General features: G+C 40.2%; 1 long non-coding RNA gene across 1 annotated transcript in view; it reads right to left on the bottom strand.

The window, feature by feature from the left end:
* Positions 1–13,889: 13,889 nt before the first annotated feature.
* The window catches only part of LOC110343254, a 447,219-nt gene continuing 441,248 nt past the window's right edge, over positions 13,890–19,860 (bottom strand). Inside the window, exon 3 of the long non-coding RNA XR_002385464.1 lies at positions 13,890–15,023. This is a non-coding gene — a long non-coding RNA (uncharacterized LOC110343254). The remainder of the gene's footprint in view (positions 15,024–19,860) is intronic.

Below are 19,860 nucleotides of genomic sequence, written 5' to 3' on the forward strand. Positions count from 1 at the left end.
GAATTCTGTGTCCCTCAGTGGATCCTCAATTGTGCACCTAAGTCAAAACCACAGCAGGGGACTAAGGCCTTCATTGTCATGAGGACTGGATCACCTTCATGCACAGTCATTGGTTGGTGAACAAGAAAAAAAATGAGCTTCAAACTCTTTATGCAAACGCTGATGGAAAAGCAGTCTCCCTTCTCTGCATAGGCATCTGAAGAGTTACCTCTAGGCGACTTTAACCAGCTTGGGGAACTGCAGTAGAGGGAGGCTGAGACAAGTATGCCCAGAGGATGAAGAGGGGATGGGGGATGTCTCCCTGCTGGTGTCACTATGGGACCCCCCTCCAAAGAGACCTGTCCTGTGCTGCACTTCATCATACAAGGTATTGGTGTTTAATGTTTATGAAACTATGACAGGACATGTTTGTGTAGAACTGGGGTGAAAGCAGCATCTTGCCCACCTTTGGTATCCGTGCCAGAACTATGACAAGTCACGTCTTCCAGTCCCCTTGTGCAGCCTGTGCCCATGGCCTTGACAGGGAAAGATAAATGAATCCTGTGGAAATAACATCACAGACTACAGAGCTGGCCTCTGGTCATTTCTATCTTACAATACTTGAGTGCATGTTCTCCAGGCAGCTGAATTCTACCTCTGCTGGAAGTGTTTTATAGCAAAAATCTAGTTCCTCGTCTGCCTTAGGTAAAGCAATCTAAACACAAAGCAATGCTGGGGAAGGCACATCACTTAAGCTGTCTCTTGAAGACTATACACCTCTAATGAAGAAAAGTGGCGACCACACACAGTTACTATTGAGAAACAGGGGGCCCTTTGCAGTGTGACACCTCATTATAATATAGAATCTCCAAGACACATATCAGGTTTGGTGGTTTGGATAAAAATGGCCCCCAAAGGCCCACAGGGAGTGACATTATTAGGAGATGTGGCCTTATAGGAGAGGTATGGCTTTGTTGGAGGAACTGTGTCACTGGGTTTAGGGTCTCAGATGCTCAAACCTGACACAAAGTGGCAATTTCTTCCTGCTGTCTGCTGATCCAGATGTAGAACTCTTAGCTACAATCTCCAGCACCAAGTCTGCCTGCACCCCACCATACTTCTTACCATGACAATAATGAATTAAACCTCTGAACTCTAAGCCAGCCCCCGATTAAATGTTTGCCTTTATAAGAGTTGCCATGGTCATACTGTCTCCTCATAGCAATAGAAACCCTAACTAAGAAACTATGAATATCCAATAAGATACAACCAAATGATTTCATGATCTGGGCTGCTTAATAAAGCCCATTTCAAAGGCAGACTGAGGAAAGCCAATCCTTACCATATGCAATGACTATTCCATTTTGTATCACATATCTAGTAAAAATATCCCCTTTCCTAAGCTTAAATGCAACCAAAATGTCGACTAGAAATCATGCAAAAAATACTAAATATGGGTAAATACTCTGCAAATCCTTGACTTGTGCTCTGGGAGCCCAATTATCTCAGTCTTTCCTGACTGCTAGGGGAGGGGAGAGACCATAACACAGGTTGAGCAATTATCAGTAAATTTTAAAATGCCATAGGCAAAGCAATTATCAACAATACAAACTTGCTGTTTATGGTTCCAGAAGCTGGAGGCAGAAGGTGAAGGCAGAAACCTGTTGGGTCTGCTCCCTGGCACCAGGGAGAGATAGACAATGGCAGGGGAGGCAGCTTTCCCCAAGGCATCGATTCCTCTCACCTGCACAGGAGACCACATCCTCTTGGTGATTTGATTTCAGCACATGAGTTTTAGAAGGATACAGCCATTCCCCTCATGACCTCCAGGGAGGGACATGGGACAAGCCTGAGGCCACTGCCTCCCCCTAGACTGCATACCAGCAGGCTTCCTGCCCTGCCATGTGAGCCAGCAGGGCTCTCACACTGGCATTGCCTCGAAAGGAAGCCTCCCTTCCCACAGCTGCCATCTGCCCCCTCCCTGTCCTGTTGTCACTGTTCTCCTGGCTCCATCCAATCCTCCAGCTCCACCTTATGAACATTTAATTGTCCATCCCTGGGCTGTGTTCATCTCCTCCATAGCTCCTCTTTGCTCCAGTTGTTCGAAATGCAGTAATTACTCAGCATGTATGTTACAGGCATGTAGTTTGGTCCCCCTGTGGGACTCTTAACAGTGGGAACAGGGGCTGTCTCTGACACTTACTGACTCTTGAGACCTTACTCATCAGGCTGGGTCATTTTGCGCAGCCTTAATCCATGGGGAGATGCTTAGTCTTATTGCAACTTCAATACAAACACACATACATGCATGTATATTCATACATGTATACGTACATACATATATACACACATATGCACATGCATGCATGCATGTGTACATATACATACATGCATGCACGTATACATACATACACTCATAAACTGTATGAATGACTAACCCTCCAGTAGTTCTCCATCGCCTTGCCGTTTGGACAATTTTGTCAAACTCCATCTTCTCATTTATTGTGAGATTGTCATGAATTGGAAGCTCAAGAGCCCAAGACACTGAAGACGTAGAACGAAGTTAACTTACCGATGGACTAATGCTGGTAAACTAGTAAAGACATGTGACAGGATGCTCACAGTCTTGGTGCTTAGAAATCAGCATGAGTTCATCTCAGTGCTTAGCCGTGGGAGTCTGCCTCTTCTTCCATCAGCCACTGAATGAAGGTTCTGTTTCCCAGACGCTCTGGCCATGGGATTGTAGACTGGCACTCCCCAGATCTATGCAGAGAGGGAGGATTGATGACCAAAGGATTAAGACGGGGCTGGTTTAACCCCCCAGAAACAGCTGACCTGAAAAGGGTTAACTCTTGAATCCCAGGCTAATGCCTGGGAATCCAGCATGGGACTGATCAAGACCCCCTGACTGGGGGTATCAGTGAGGAGGCCTAGGTAATCTATTGAACCTTGGGCAATAGATCAGTATTCATCTGGAGTATACACATGGACTTTGGACTCCCATCCAACAATGTGAGATACACTCTCACCCTGAACTCTTGGGGGGGGGGGGTCTGGGCCCTGCCCTGGATGAAATGACATACTGTGGACACTCCCATGGAGGGCCTCACCCTCCCTGGGGAAACGAGGGGATATTGGGGGGTTTGGGGGTAGGGCATGGGAGGAGGGGAGGGAAACGGAGAGGGACCTGAAACTGACTTGTGAAGCAACCTTATTTCTAATCTAAATTTAAACTTAAAAATAAATAATAAATAAAAACAAAACAAAACAAAAAAGATGGTTAAGGTGACAAACCTCAAAAAAAAAAAAAAAAGAAATCAGCATGATTCGGAGAGTGCTAAGGAGGACAATTGGAAACCACTTCTCTTAGCATGTGAATGAGAACTTTCTAGGAGGAGACCTTTACAGGGTTCATATGGAGGAATGCGCCGAGGCACAGGATAACCAAAACTGTACAGAGTGAGAACCAGCAGGGCTTCAGCCACTTTGCCAACTCAGCTATTGCACACAACTTTGCTGCGTTCACTTGTGGTCCTTCAGCCTCCACTGGGACAATCTGCATCTAATGCAGCGAAGACACTGTTGATGACTTTGGGCTTTGACTCAGGCTTTTCTAGCTGTGACTCCTCTCCTGCAGATTAGCATTTTGTGCCTCTTTCCCGCTCTTACGATGCTTGATTGTTTTGCATAGTAATTTCATAGGGATGTGTCCATAGCAACTACATGGAGATGTGGCCATTTCTACCAGAAATTTACTACCCCGCTGAGGGGCTCTTATAACTTAATTATATCTAAGCCTCTGCTCTCTTCTGTGTAGCACAGATGTAATAAATTTTATTTAAAAATTATCTCAGGGACTTCTGGTCCTAGAGATGAGAAATCACCTGTGAATAAATTTAGTCTCTGCTAAAGGCATGGTAAAACCTTGTTGGAAAAATACAAAACAATTGCTTACAAGTACTGGACACTGACAGGTGTTACATTGCGATTCATAGCAGACCTCAGTGTTGGTGATGGGCCTGTGGGGCTTCTCATATTCATTGGTGCAGTTAGAGTGAAGGTGTTGTTTGGCATTTGTTCCATAGAAGTCATTTCAAAGATTATTATAGAGTAGATAGCATTTGGAAGCTAATGTCTCCAGCAGAGAAAAAGGTTAGGCATTTTTATAGCAGACAGTTATTCTTTAAAAAAAAAAAGTCTGCCAAGATCTGCATCGCTTAAGCAGGGAATGATGAAATTACAGACATATAGAGAGAAAATCTGGGATAGGGTAGGCCTTATAGCAAATTTATTTTGTACATCTGAAGAAGGAAGTGAGTTTAATTCATCTTAGTAGGTTTGTATAGGGACCAGATTCTCTCTGTAAAAATCTGGGAGGAGGACACTACAATAGACAATTTCTGCACACACTGTGAACATCTGCACACAGACCAGAGGAAGGCTTTGTCATTTCCATGGGTCTGAGGCATTGGGAACTTGGAAATGTTCATGCAGATGTCAACAATACGCATTCACCCAGAGTGTCACCTGCATCTTCCACAGGTCTCAGGAGGCGGAAGCACTCCTCTGATATGATGTGTACCTATACCTCTTCCTGGATATGCCCACATCACCCCTGGGCTTTGGGTCAGGAGGAAATGCAGAAAATTCAGAGTCATGCATCACATGTGGCAACTGAGTGCGCTATCAAGTTCTCTACTTCTAAGTGTAGAGCCTGATGTCACCTCCCAGAAAAACATGGTAGGTAAGAAGAAGGGGGAAGACAGACTCCTATAGGTCCTGAGACAAAAGAGCAGTGCTTCTCAACCTGTGGGTCATGATCCCTTTCATAGGGGTGGCATATCAGATATCCTGCATGCCAGTAATTATATTACTCTTCGTAACAGTAGCAAAATTACAGTTATAATGTAGCAAGGAAAATAATTGAATGGTTGGGGGTCACCACAACACGGGGAACTGTATTAAAGGGTTGTAGCATTAGGAAGGTTGAGAACCACTGCAGTTGAGGAAAAAGATTAAATGCAGATAAGATGCATGGCTTTGGAAGAGGTAAACTCCACCAAGACTCTCGTACTCTGATTTTGGCACACTTACAATGACATGTGTGTGTGCATTTGCACCTGCATACACACAGAGAAAGAAAGAAAGAGAATAAAAACCACAGAGATATAACTTACCATTCGGGCGAAACATCCAACACTCTAGCAGCACACAGTCACACATCAGCAAGCAGAACCTCCAGTGTGATGCCGCGGAGGATTATGCTTCAGGGTATCTAGGTCAAAACTAGATTTAAAAAGCATTGCAATTTTATGTACGTCTAAAAACAACAAAATTAGACAAGAATGATGCTAATTATGATATTGGTCATTCCTGACTAGAATAGGTACCTCAGCTTTCAGCTCGCTAATCTACGGACAGAAAGCATTATCACAAAATACACAAAACCCCATACCTTCGGCTTCCACTTCTTGTGTCTCTCAAATTTCACATTACCTCTGCACAGTAGCATATTAAAGTCAGCTAAATCTTATTCAGTTTGACGACATTTTGAAGGAAATCAGTCTTATATTTGACAAGTTTAAGTGTGGGATCCATCACACAGACGGTGTAGCTCCATCTCTGAAAAACGAGCAAGGGGGGAAAAATAGATGGGGCCACAAAGAGAGCAGAAGGCGTCTTTGTTAGTGCAAGCACAGAACCGCTGTGCTCAGAGATGACTGGAAGATCAGGAAGCAGCTGTCAATTCTTGGATTTGTGAGGTGTCTAGAGCTTGTTTCAAAGTGTAATTGTCACTAAATATTTCAGAAATAAGTAAGGACAGTGTTTATGTCATCAAGATGTGTGGTGGTTGGTTTTAATGTCAAATTGACACAAATTAGAATTACCTGAGATGGAGCCTCAGCTGGGAAATTGTCCTGATTGCCCTACCTGTTGTAACCAGATTCACCCCAAATGTGGATGGCACCTTCTGCTTGCAGTCCAGATAAAAAGGTGTGTGCCAGAGGGAAGATTAATCTTCAAGTGGCCTTCTCTCTGAATACTGATTTGATTTCTCTGTGATCCCTTTGCTGATATTACAACCAGCATTTCCAGACATCCATTGTTGGCTAAAGACAAGTGTTCTCCAAGAATCCTCCAGGTTATTGGCACCAGACTGGAACCAATGAGGAACCCTAGACAAGAACCCAGCAACTACCATGTTCTCAGTCCCTAGGGCATAAGGCAGCTGTGTCACTATTTCACAGTAAGTTGAATTAATGAATTCACTTTTCATATGTAGATAGATGCTGATATATAGGTAAGTAGGTAGATAGTAGATGGTAGATAGATGATATATAAATAGATGGTAGACAGATAGATGATAGATAATTGATAGAGAGAGATACATTTTTTATCTTATCAGTTTTGTTCCTCAAGAGAGCACTGACAGATACATGTGAATAATATTAAGAAATTCTACTCCCTGCTCTTTGTAGCTGCTTAGAAAGTAAAATTTACTTGTGCAAGCCCATTGCAAGAAGTTGCATCTTCAGGCTTTAAGCAGTGACTATTATAACTGATGAATGTCAAGTGTTTGTGATATGCTGTAAACTATTTAAGATCTTTCCTAGTAGTGGCTGTTGACTGAGAATCTCAGTGTGTAAACAAAGCACTTCTCTGTTTATTTTCTTGCAATTGTCTAGCTGATTAGGAATAAATGAATATTTTGAGACTAGAAATATACTATGATTTATGACGGTAGCTGCATGGTTGGATGACATTTTGTGGAAGCCCTTGCCTCATGTTGGGGTTCATGACTCACGTAGTGACTCGCCATTGTTCATTGGCTGACCTTTTAGTTTTATTGTGCCATAATTAGACATGTGCCTTAGTTGCACATAAAACTCTAATTGCTAACTCTAAAGGTGTCCAAATGGCTGTATCATTCAGTAGAAACAAACTGTAATTATTGTGTGATTTCATTACATTTTACACCAAATAAAGTATATAGTTTTCTCCTTAAACTCATATCCCAGAATCATTGAATGGATTAGAAGCTAAGACTGACTCAGGACTGTGTTTGTCAAGGAGTCTCATTGAACTATTAATTAAGCATGCACTTGCTCTGTACAGCCTGCCTTCAGTACTCTACATCTTCAGGTGCCCTGACGGATGCTTCAATGGTGCTCATTCATTTCCTCTTTGTGGCATTTACTGCACTATAATTATGGGAAATGGCAGCTTACCTGGCTGGCTCTTCCTCTATAGTAAGATCAATCTCCCTTTCTAGTCATCTTCCATGGAATAGCTTTTCTGAGCTCAGCACTGACACCCAGCTGCTAGTGCCGAGGCCAAAACAGCTGAATACCGTACATAGTTGGCCATTGAACATTTCCTGAACTGGCCTATTGATCTCAAGGGTCTGATTCTAGCCCCTAATGCATACACTATAAATTCTCTTCCAGGTTGGCATTTGATCCGTGTCTATTTGTACAGAAGTCTTTCCTGGGGGGTATGTGATCTATTACAGGCTCTCGCTGGAGTCAATTGCTGCATGCTCTCCAGGACCCCTTCCTAAAGGTCATCTCTTCTCTTTCTGGGATTTCCAGACTCCTTTAATTCACCTAGTTTTCCTCATCACTGTCATGGACCTTCCAGGAAATCTGAGTGTAACCACTTAGGAGTCACACTTCTGAGACTTCACTTACCACTGTGCATTTGCTGTGACATTATGGTGAATTCTAGCTCATCCATCTTCTATCTGTGATGCCATTGACAGTATAATGCCTTCATCATGGTGTATTACACAGCAGGCTCACATCTGAACAGCTAAGGCATTAGCTTTCTTCCATCTTCTCAAGTTTGAGGTGATGGACCTGGACTGTGTCCCCTTTCAGGCTGTGATGGCTATGTAATGAGCTTCTTAAATCAAGAATCACTTCTCTAACAGCTCTGCCTTGAACATCTCAGATATTGGAATTTGCACTGGTCAACTGAAAGTATTATTTTTCCCTTCCTTGTCTGTTTCTCCGTCTCTTCTACTATACTCTGGGAAATAGAGTCAACTCTAGATTCACAGTTAAGTCTCTCAGATGTTTGTCCTCTAGAGAATCCAATGATGCTTTGATATTGTGCTCTGCGTTTTCTCTGAATCCTCCTCTCTGTCCTGCAAGTGGGCAACTTCCATCTTCACCAGCCTCTTCTCAGAGCATGAGCAGAACTTTGTTTCTTTTTTATATTAGAATGGGACATTTAAAGAATAGTAGGAAACCTGGTTGGTTTTGTTCTTGTTTATTTGGTTTTGTTTTTATGGGTTTTGTAGACTGTAGATGCTGTCCTTTGAATATGTCTCCCATAGACCCAAGAGTTGACACCTCTGTCATTAGCTCATGGTACTACTTGGGTGTTGTGGATATTGAGGATGTAGGGCCAACAGACAGTTAGGTCATAGAGTGCATGCTCTTGACAGTGTTCATGAGACCCCAATCCTCTCCATTCTCCTGACCACCACAAAGCAAACAGACCTCCCTGACATGCTTTCAACCATGGTATGCTGCCATACTATAGACTCAGATGTAATGTGAGAACCAGCATTGAGCTGGAACCTCTGAAAACTGAGGCCCCAAAGCCTTTCCTCCTTTGAAGTTGAGTGTCTCAGGTATTCTGGTGGAAAACCGACAAAATATGTTACACCCATCCATTCATCCATCCATCCAATTACCTACCATCCATCTTCTATCACACACATTTCATACATCATCTGTCATTTATGTGTAATCTATCTATCCATCTATAATCTATCCACCAATATACCATCTATCTATCCATCCATCATCATCCACCCATCTATCATTTAACCATCAAGGTTTCATCTATTCATATATCATCTACCCATTCATCTATCATCTGTCTTTCAATCATTTTCATATCTATATAAAATTTGTCTCATTTTTCTATCTAAATGGGTTTGACTTCCATTGGGACAACATGTTCAGCTTTTTCACTGAGACTTTTCTCTTCTCAATGCAATGGATTCTGCGGAAGAGATTATTAACACTATCTGCATTCATCACATTGGAATAGGCTTAATGCTCTTACTTCACTTAGGCAGGTTCTCCCATTTATGCCCCCTGACCATTACATTCCCCAGACCAATCAGGTTCTATTCTTGCTTCTAAATTTTTGCTATAACACTTAATCTCATACTATGTTCCATTGAAATAGTTCTTGTGCATATATACTACTCTGAAGCCCCTTAACAGTTTCTTTTAAAATATTCAACTGTTAATATATAATTTTTACTGTAAACTAAAACATAATGTGCAGAATTAAGATAGTTTAAAGATCTGAAAGCCCAACCTATCCTTAAGCTTCTGGGTTCCAAGCAAACATTTCACCCTCATGGAACCACCTTTGCTCCCCCTTCATGGAACTAAGCAAATTACTCCCTAATTTGATTCACACTCGTACCCTGTAAGTCAAAATAGTTTGTCTGTCTTTCAACTTACAAAATATATTTGTATGACTGCATGCTTCTTTCATGCATGCTTATGCATTTTTGAGATCTAGCCTCATCTCTACACTATAGATCTAGACAGCTTGTCTCCATCATTGCAGAGCACGTGGTGAGGAACAGGAAACCAGGCTGAAGGGGTGCATCTATGTGAGTCCTACCTGCCATGACAAATCCTGAGAACTCTGTGGGCTTCCCTTCTACAGGTTCCCAGTGCATGGTTAAGTTAAGGCGAGAGTTAGCATGCTGCCTGCTACTTTCTGGCTCAATCTTGGTCCTGTCAGGGTCTGTTCCACATCCTCCACACCCTCCACACCCATCAGCCTGAAATGAAGCTGATTTTGTTGATGCCCAGGATCATACACCTGCCATTAAGTTCCCAAATGGACTGTGCTCTCTTGGTATAGTCCTAGCCAATCAGCTTCTTCCTTTTGGAATCAAAGCACCTTTTTTCCTCCTAGTTATTGTTTTTATTAGTTTATTCAATTTTCCTTTGCTATGAAAATACTGTTAGAGGTTTGTTTTTAATAATTTGTTGGAAGAACACAATTTTTATGTTAATTTCTATTTGTAGTTGAGATGCTAATTCTTTTAAGATGTTTGCCAAAGTTGCTAGTTTGTTTTGTTTTTTCACTTTCAGAGATGAAACTGGAGTTCACTTAATTTTGACCTGGCTTTAAAAATACATAACTAACTAACTATCTATCTATCTATCTGTTTATCTACACATCTATCAATATCTAAATAGGTACCTATTGAAATCCATCTATATCTATCTATATAGATAGACCATAGATGGATATAGGTAGATAGATAATAGATGGACAGATGATAGATTTATATATCTCCCAGATGCTACCATTTCTTCTAAGTACTATGCTCAATGTCTATATGCTTCATGGTGAAAATCTACAATTCTGTTTCTCCTTTTCGGGGGCCTTTGACCCTCATGGGACATTTGTATATTTTACCTTCTCTCTCCCACCCTTGTGAGACCGGGCACCCACAGAAGCCTAAGTGAGGAATTATGTGATAAGACTCTGAGGAGATAGATCTATCCTAGAGAATGCGTGTGATAGCTGCAATGATCTGTGTCATGTGTTTTTCCTTTTCTGCCTGTGACAGCCTATCAGTGTTTCTGGGGTGTGACCCACACATGTGTGGTAGATGTCTAACCTCAACATTCCAGGGGCTTTCTCTGCTTGTTATTGACCTCGCAGCCTCCTGAAACTCACTGTAGTCGTAGTTTAGGCATTCCCACAGTGGATGCCTCAGCAGCTTCTGTTGCTCTCAAACTGATCTTTACCAGGAGCCTCTGCCTTCTGTCATTTCAGATTGCAGGTTGGCAATGTGCCCTCCCATCTCAATTCTCTCATGTGGCCAAGAACTCCCATTGATTTTCAGTTTGTTCCCCATTCTTCTTGTAAAACAGGAATAATGACTCTCAAGCTCTTTATGTGTCAGAAATAAATCTAACTTGGTTAAAAAAAACAACTTTGTTTTAAATCATATTGGCATTTCTTAAATGCACCTGGCTATTTTGAATGCTTGCTGGTATCTGGATGAACAAATGGGGAGAATTCATTACTTCAGCTGACACTGCCATCCTGTCGCCATGCCATTTATTTTATAGAGGTGCCAACAATCAAGACTGTCCCTAATCCTGGTTATTAGTGCAATGAGGACTATTTCTTTAAGGACAGTCTACTTTTGTTTATATCTACTCATTGTGATGGGTCAAATCTGAAATGTCTCCAACAGGTTCATGTTTTCAAAGCTTGTTTCCCCCAAAGAGGCTGCAAAGAGACTGTGGAAGGTAAGGTCTGGCTGGCAGAAGAATATTGACAGAAGTGGCCTTTTGAAGGTTGCACCCACTTCTGGCTCTATCCTGTTCCTCGCTTGTGTTTCACTGTGACACAGAAGTAACTACCAAGAATATCACCATTCTGCATTATGCCTTTACTACCATGGTAGACTGAAATAGTAAGCAAAAGGAAACCGTTCTCCCTTTAAGGTTTTTTTTAGCTGGCATTTGGCCACAACAATTCAAAAGTAAGCAACAGGCATGGTATGGGTCTTTGGCATCTAAATTCAATGTATCAGGAGTTTATAATAGTCAAGCTTGTTGATGAACACCTTTAATTCCAGCATTCAGGAGGCAGAGGCAGGCAGATGGTTATTAGTTCCAAGCCAGTCAGGTCTACATAGTGCGTTTTAGGCCAGCCAAAGTTATATAGTAAGACTCTACCTAAAAAATAAAAATAAAGCGAAACCAAGCAAACAAACACAGAACTTATCACCTGCCCTCCCTTAAAGAAGACCATTGCCTCAGTATTTGCTCCCCCAGCTCCACAAGGCAGTATAGCAGCTGAACTCTGTTTATCAGCCAGCTCTTCAGGAAATGGGAAAAGTACTACTGATAAATGTGAATTCAGATTGATGTGTTCTTCCTCACTTTATGTGGGTTCTTTTCTATAAAATCGTAACTCCCTAGGTCATGTTTTCTAGGTTATACTGTATGATATTCAGGGAAATTTTATCTTTTCTGAAAATATTCCTGTTAATTAAAAGTACAGATGGTGTTGTGATTGCTATCAGAAAGTTTTATCTCTTAATATAATGACTTTTCATAGTACTCGAATATGGTTGATAGCACCCAGAATCACTGCAAACCCTCCCTTCCCTAAGTTGCTTTTGTCCAGCATATGATCATAGGAACCAGAAACATAACTCCCATTTCACCCCTTCTGCCTTGTAACACTAACAAGAACATCAGATTTCTGTAAAATAAAAGTAATATTGGTTATCTTCATATTGTTCCTGATGGATAACACCTAATAATTAACGTGATTATTAAGTGTGTGTTGTTTCCTTTAGTTTCACATATCGAATAGTTCCTCACAGGTTTGCTTTATTATTCCACAAATAATACACAGTCTTACTAATTACCATATGGATGTTTTTCAAGGTGCATGTGATAATTTTATTAATGTGCATTGATCTTTCCACTAGGTCAATGGTTTTTATCTCTTCTTCACTTATATTTATCGTTAGACATAGTCTACAGTTTCTACTTTGGTTGCTCTATTTGATTTAACATAAAAATTATGTTAGTATTATAAACAAAGTTTACATCTATTTTCTTTTTTAAGTTCTGTTAAAAATGATTAGAATTCCTGTGATCTCATCTTTAGAAATGGGGCATTAGCATATGAAATCACCCTACATGTATTTCCTTCCTGGCAAAAAAAAATTAACTTTTGATCTTATTTGCTCAGAGGTCTTAAGGCAATTAATATATTGTTTGTTCTCTAATTATAAGATACCAAACTTATTTTACAAAGACATTTGTTTCTTAATATCAGTTGTCTTTTTCTTCATTCTTGTTAGGAACCCATTTATATAATATCATCTTGATGACTTATTCATTGATCTGCTAAATAGTCTGTTTTTGTTAATTATTTCTGTTATTTAATTTATGTTTCTATTTATTTTATTCTAGACCCTTAACTTTTAAGTCTAATTCTCATGTTACTATAGCATTTGCTTCTATCTTAATGATATTTTCTCATTTTCTTTCTAGTTTTATTACTGGCTTGCTTTATGAGTTGTTAAGTATGGACATGATCTATAAGCAAGTTATTTATTAATATAGTTTTACACATAAGTTTAATGTCCAAAGATTAGATTTTACTAGGAATGTCTTTCAGATTAATTTATATTAAAATAATATTGTCGAGGAACACAAAATATTTTCCATTTGTTGAGATTTGTCATGGGCTTAACATGAAATATTTTTCCCTTGAGGAGGCCCCATATACTTGCATATAATGTGTGTTCTGTAATCACTGGAGTCTTATCAATTTGAACATTATATTGGTTGCATTAAGTTATTCAAATATCTTTCTACATCACTAATCATTTAGGTTCCCTCGTACATGTGCAATTGATGTATTAAAAAAAGTACAAATGTGAATTTTGAGGACTAGAAATATAGCTTAGTTGCTAGAGTGCTTGCCAGTCATACACAAGGCCCTAGGTTTCATTGCCGATACCATAAAATAGTGGTATAGTGGTGACTGCTTGTAATGCCAGCACTCCTGAGGTGGAAGCTCTAGGATCAGAAGTTCAAGGTCATCCTCAGCTAAATAGTGAGTTTAAACCAGGGATATGTGAGACTGTCCCACCTCCAACCCCTAACATGCTCCCTCATTCAAAACTTGCTAATTCTACTGTTTATGAAGATTTATATTTTTGTCCATGACATTTTTTAGAATTTATTTTAGTTTGTGTTTGAGTGCTTGTCTGTGTGTATGTATGTTTACCATGTACATTTAGTGTCCACAGAAGTCAAAAGAGGGCACTGGATGCCCTGGAACTAGAGTTACAGAGAATTGTGAGATACCATGTGGGTTCTGGGAAATGAAACAAGGTCCTCTGGAAGAGCAACAAGCTCCCTTAACCACTGATATACCAGCCCCCTTGTCTACATCTTTAAATGTGTGGTTTTTTTAATTTTATGTTTTTATAATATGGCTAAATCATTTACCCCTTCCCTTCAACCACCTCAGCATCCTAGTATCTATCACAGTTTTTCTTTTCAGAGATTATCAGCAATTCCATTTTGAATGTCTTCCTTATCGTAAAACCAATTTTTAAAAACTTTAAGTAGATCGTTGGATGGTTAAACTGTACCTTAATGCTATACTTTCACCGAGACATGTTTGCCTTGGTGGTGCTGCAAAGCTGTCATCTTCGCTGCAGCCTGCTCTTGTGTCCCCGTCTGCATTGCTATGAGCTCCTTTTCACTGATGCTCCTCTGTTTTAGTCCACAGCATCCAAGGGAGGTGTGCCATGCATTTGGGAAAGTTTGTGGCCACATTATCTTTGATGTTTCTCAGTTTCACCACAGGACGGTCCAGGTGAGGTTTCCTTGTAATGAGTATATTTCTGGTTCCTCTAGTATTTTAAGTACAAAATTAACCTTTTCAGAAATCACAGAATCTCATGACTGACAGTGAATTAAACTGTTGCCTTGTTTCTGTTCATTTCATCTCCTCATGTCTCTCAGGCTTTTCTATATTCATCTTTCATGTGTTCAGCTTTAATCATTGTCATAGTTTTTGCTTGTACGATGGTTTTGAGGTCATACTTCTAACTCAGGCTTCTAGTTCATTAGCTTTTAAAAAAATAAAAAGGGTTCCCCTACTGTATTTATTCACAGTGTGTTTTAAGCATTTTATTCACTGAGATGAGCTGCATCTGACTGTTTTTCCCATGCACAACCTCAGTCTATGACTTTTGTCCTAGTCCAGCCTCTTTGGCCTCACTCCGGACAATGTGTGCATATGTGTTCAGCCTCCTAATGATTGGCAAGGTCTTGTTGGCTTGCCCTTTTGTGGAATCTGCTGCTGGATTTCTGCAGGCTTTCATCTGTAATAATCCTTTGAGGCTCACATGGAAGGTTTCCTAGGCAGAATATGGTTTTGTTCCCTGAAGCACTGTGAAGAAGTCCTTAAACTTCATCTTCATTTGAGATGTTTAAGACCTGTTGGGAGAGTGAACCCTATCAGTGTTGCCCAAAAACCTCCAAGAGGGAGTCTTCATGCCCAGTGGAGAATTCCTCCACCAAGAGGTTCTTGGTCCTCATCTTCCTAGTGGAATTTTCCCCACTTCATGTTGAGCAGAGTGCTTTGTGATTCAACTTCTGGTGATCCCTCCCCTTCAGATCTCCCTAAATTTACGAGGTGTCTCTGGCTACCAAAGGAAATCATAGTATCTGGCAAACCCAAACATGAATGCACTGTGCTTAACCCACAGAACATTTTCTGTGTCTTACCAGGTGTATGGTGTGACCCAGTTCGCCAGAACCCTGCAGCCTTCAATTTGCTAATCTCGATGTGAGAGAAATAGCATCTTGTGATCTTACCTGTGCAAGAGAAGGGTTTGGTCCTCTTTTGTCCTGGAGCACAGCTTGTTAGGCACTTGCTCCAGTTCTTGTGTGGGGTCTTAATGTGTATGGTATGTGTGAGGGTGCACCTGCTGTGTGTGTGCATTGTATAGCAAATGTGTGTGACATATGTATATGGGTGCACATGTATATGTGGGTGGGGTATGTGTATGAGTATACATGTGCATGGTATGTGCGTGTGTTCATGTTTCTGAGGGTGTGTGTGGTTATGAACAACTGAGTTCAGCCTCAGGTGTTTTTCCTCAGGCTGCATCCACCTTGTTTGAGACAAGGTATCTCATTGTCAGAGATTCTCCAAATAGGCAAAGGCATCTGGGGAGCAAGCCCAGGGATCTGCTAGTGTCTGCCTCCCCAGAGCCAACATGAGCACCACACTTCCCATTTTGTAGCCCCTGTATCTCTTTCTCTTGTCCCTCATTGTTCTACCTAAGACATCAAGGGTATTAAAAATGTACAACCAAAAGAGGTAAAGGGTCTTTTGGATGTCTTGGAAGTTTAGTTTTAGTTAGTAATATAAAGTTTTTTAACCTTAATTCTGCAAGTGAATGAACAATTAACTCTACATGAAGTTGCAGGGTAAATATATGAGATATAATCAGATGTAGGCTCAGTCTATGGCCCATTGGTGAGTCCTTGATGCTCTACAGATGCCTGAGACTCCTGGCAATGTGATGTCTCCTAAGCATAGATGTAGCCAGAATCAGTGTTAGCACAAGGCGGAACTCCACACAAAAGCCCCTGTGCCTTTGACCCCATCTCCTCATATAGAGCTCACTTGCCGGACTTCATCTTTGATGTTAGCCTAGTTCATTTTTATTTGTGTACTTCTGATTTCTAATTATACAATTACATTTTATAGACTTCCCTGGTAGCCCTCACTATAATAATTTGGGTCATTAAGACATTATGAATTTGTCAAAAGTTCTAAGCTCCCAAGAGGCAAAAAGGGAATAATTTGGGCAACAGATAAAGTAATCTGCGCCTAGAAAGATGGCTTACTGGTTAAGAGTGTTTCTTACTCTTCCACAGGACCTGAGTTCAGTTCCCAGCAACTACATAAGGTATATATCTGTGCTTTCTTATGGTGTTAGGAAGAGTATCGTTAGACTTTTCTTTGAGCTACCAACCAGCTGCCAAATAAAGACTTATTATTAATTATGAATGCTTGGTAACTTAGGCTTGTCCCACTAGCTGTTTCTATTCATGTATATTTTGCCTTGGGGCTTTTTACCTTTCTTTCATTTTATCTGTCCTACTTTTCTGCTTCTTCCATGTCTGTCTGGCCCCTGACCACTCCCTGGCATCTCTTTATCTCTTTCTCTTTCTTCTCCCCTCCCACCTCCCAAACCTCAATTCCTCCTCTTACTTACTCTCCCTGCCCAGAAGTCTGCCAATACTTCCTCCCTCACCATTGGCTGTTTAACTTTTTATTGCACCAATCAGATGCCTTAAGCAGGAAAGGTAAAGCAGCCACACATCTTTATATAGCTAATTAAACAAATACAACACATCTTTGAATAGTTAAACAAATATATCTCAACAGAAGGGTCAAAAACTATTTCATTCTGAGGAGCTTCAGGGCCATCGAACCTAAATGTGATGTATCCTACCCAAAAATACTGGGGTGGGAGATGGCGTTGAGTGACATGAAGGGGAAATGAATAAACCATAAATTTCACTGATAAACATCAGTGTGGCTCATTAGTTCTAAAAGATATAAAATACTAGTGGATATTAGCAATGGGCCAAGTATGTCACTGGAAAACTTGATCTATGACATATCTATTGGATAGGAAAATAAGAAAGAATTTAAGAGATAGTACAGAAACTTAGACTAAGAGTATCTGTCTCAGGCAAAGGCTTGCTGTGCCTTGTCTCTGCTTGTCTCGCCTCATCCAGGCTACGCTGAATTTTGTCTCTGTATATTTCTATGACACTTGAGAAAAAGCAGCTCTGGGGAATACATAGATCAGAGCTGTTTTCCTTTTAAATTCAACCCATAATAAAAATAGATAAAATAAAAGTGCATAAAATTATAAAGACTTATTTTAACCTGTATGGCTTGAAGATAAGAATAAAGTTATTATTAGCCTATTAATAATTAGAGGTGTATGCACGTATATTTTATTTTATGTATAATATATATGTATACAAATACACACATATGTGTACACTTATATAGATACATTCATGGCATTGTATGATATGTGTGTGTATATATATATACATATATATATATTCACATATGTGATAAACATCAAGACTATGTTCCTGAATTGAAAATATATTCCATTTCTTATTCTATATCATTTTCTGTATAGAATAAAAAACAAGGATTGATGCATTGGTTATAGAATATTATATTATATACCAAGTCAATGTCATTGTAGAAATAACTTCAAAGGATTTTATAGAAATAATTTCAAAAAGAGTAAATGCAAAAAAAAAAAAACCAAACAAACAAAAGGAAAGCTAATTTCCAGAAAAATTAACTAATTCAAATGAACAGTTTTGGAAATGTCTAATTAGGCAAATACCTAAAATATGACTGGTTAATAGTCCAGAACATGTTTAATTGTTTTTCCAGTTTAAGACCAATTAGCTATGGTTAATTTAACAATAGCTGTTACCATATGTAAAATTTCAAATTAGATTCATAGATATATACCACCACTTCATTTTATTGCTGATTTTCCCTTGATTTAATACCAGTTTGGAAGAAACAACTCAATTTCCTAAATACAGTTTTGACATTTTTTGTCTTCAGTAATTCCTTGAATTTAGCTTGTTATGCTTGCTTAACCACAGCAAAATGCAAATCTTTCTGCCAGAAGGGCACTCACCTGGCAATCTCTCATCTACATATGTAGATATTTGATCTCCTCTCTAAGAGCCTTCCCTATCTAAGCTCCATGCAGTGGAAGTTATTTGCATATACAAACTCCTGCTATTCTCATCTGTATCCACTAGGGGCGCAAGGGGTAAATCACTGTAACTGCGTTTAGCTTTGACTTCCTTGCAATGCATTGTAAGTGTGATGGGTCCCAAGATTTTATAATAAACTACTATAGATTTTAACGAGTAGTATTTAGTTTGAAGAACTGTTATGTTACTGAACAAAATCTTATATCTGAAATGGAAATGATGGTCTGTGTTCAACCAGTAAACACTAATACTGGAAGTACCAAAGTAGCTTTAAATAAAATAAACTTTTAAAAGCTGAGAGAAGAGGGAAAGCTCAAAGAGTTATGGTGCTTACCATGCAAGCAAGAGGTTTGCATTCAAATCCTCAGCACCCACAGAAAAGCCAGGCATGGTTGTGAAAACCTACAACGCCAGTGTTGTAGGGCAGAGAAAGGAAGGTCCTAGAACATAGCCAAAAGTATGAGCTCCACATTTAATGAGAGACCCTATGTTGACAATGATGATGATGGTTGAGAATGGCACAGGAAGACACGTGTGGCCTGCATATACAAATATGTGGGTGTATTCACTCAAGTGTACTCCTGCATAAACCACACACATACCAAATCTGAGACAAGAAGCAGGTAACTACCCTGCCCATGTGTGTTTTTATACTATACCCCTTGGCTTTTATACAAATCAGATATTAAAACCATTTTTGTGTTTTCTTGACCAACCAGAAGAGCAGTTGCTAAAAATCAGTGTTGTGAATTGTCATGTTTTATAGTGGTGTGTGTGTGTGTGTGTGTGTGTGTGTATGTGTTTGTGTATATGTGTGCTAGTATTTATGTTGAGGTGAAAGTGTATATGTTGGGGTATGTGAAAAAGAATGGTCACATCCTCTTCAGTGTACTATAATACATCTGTTCTGTTCACTGGACAAATGGTGAGCACTCATAGGAAATAGTCCTCAGCAGGGAGCTAGTTGCTTTTAATGACCTCACTGGTGCAGACCAAAGCATCCTGCCTGTGCAAGTCCAGTCAGTACCCGTTGTCAAAGTTCCAGCACACTTTGCAAGCCCCTACCCTCACTCTGGTCGCAGAGACATGGCACATTTCTTTCCTGGAGGCAGTTCTGCGTCCAGTAATGCAAGTGCCTACCCACAGTTCCAGAACTGAGCTTTCAGCTGAAGGAAGGAGCCCACTTTAACAGATTAGAGTGAGGACATGATGGGAGCGATGATCTCTCTTAGATCACAGTTCCCAGAGTTGAGAGCTGACTCTTCACATGGAAGAGTGAAGAGCTGGGGAGTATTGGGTTCTTGACAGGCCAATGAAATGCAAAGTGAGGTTCCTTTCCCCCTTTGTACCCATGGCCACAGCAGCAAAGAGAGCAATCTCCTTCAACTAGATCCCAGTCTGCATCCATGATAATTTCCCTCAACGACCCTGATTCTTACCATGATGGGATAGTTCTGCTCTGTCTCTGACCAGAGTTTGCACTAGAATA

Source organism: Mesocricetus auratus, unplaced genomic scaffold (assembly GCF_017639785.1).
Source record: "Mesocricetus auratus isolate SY011 unplaced genomic scaffold, BCM_Maur_2.0 Super-Scaffold_100031, whole genome shotgun sequence".
NCBI lineage: Eukaryota > Metazoa > Chordata > Mammalia > Rodentia > Cricetidae > Mesocricetus > Mesocricetus auratus.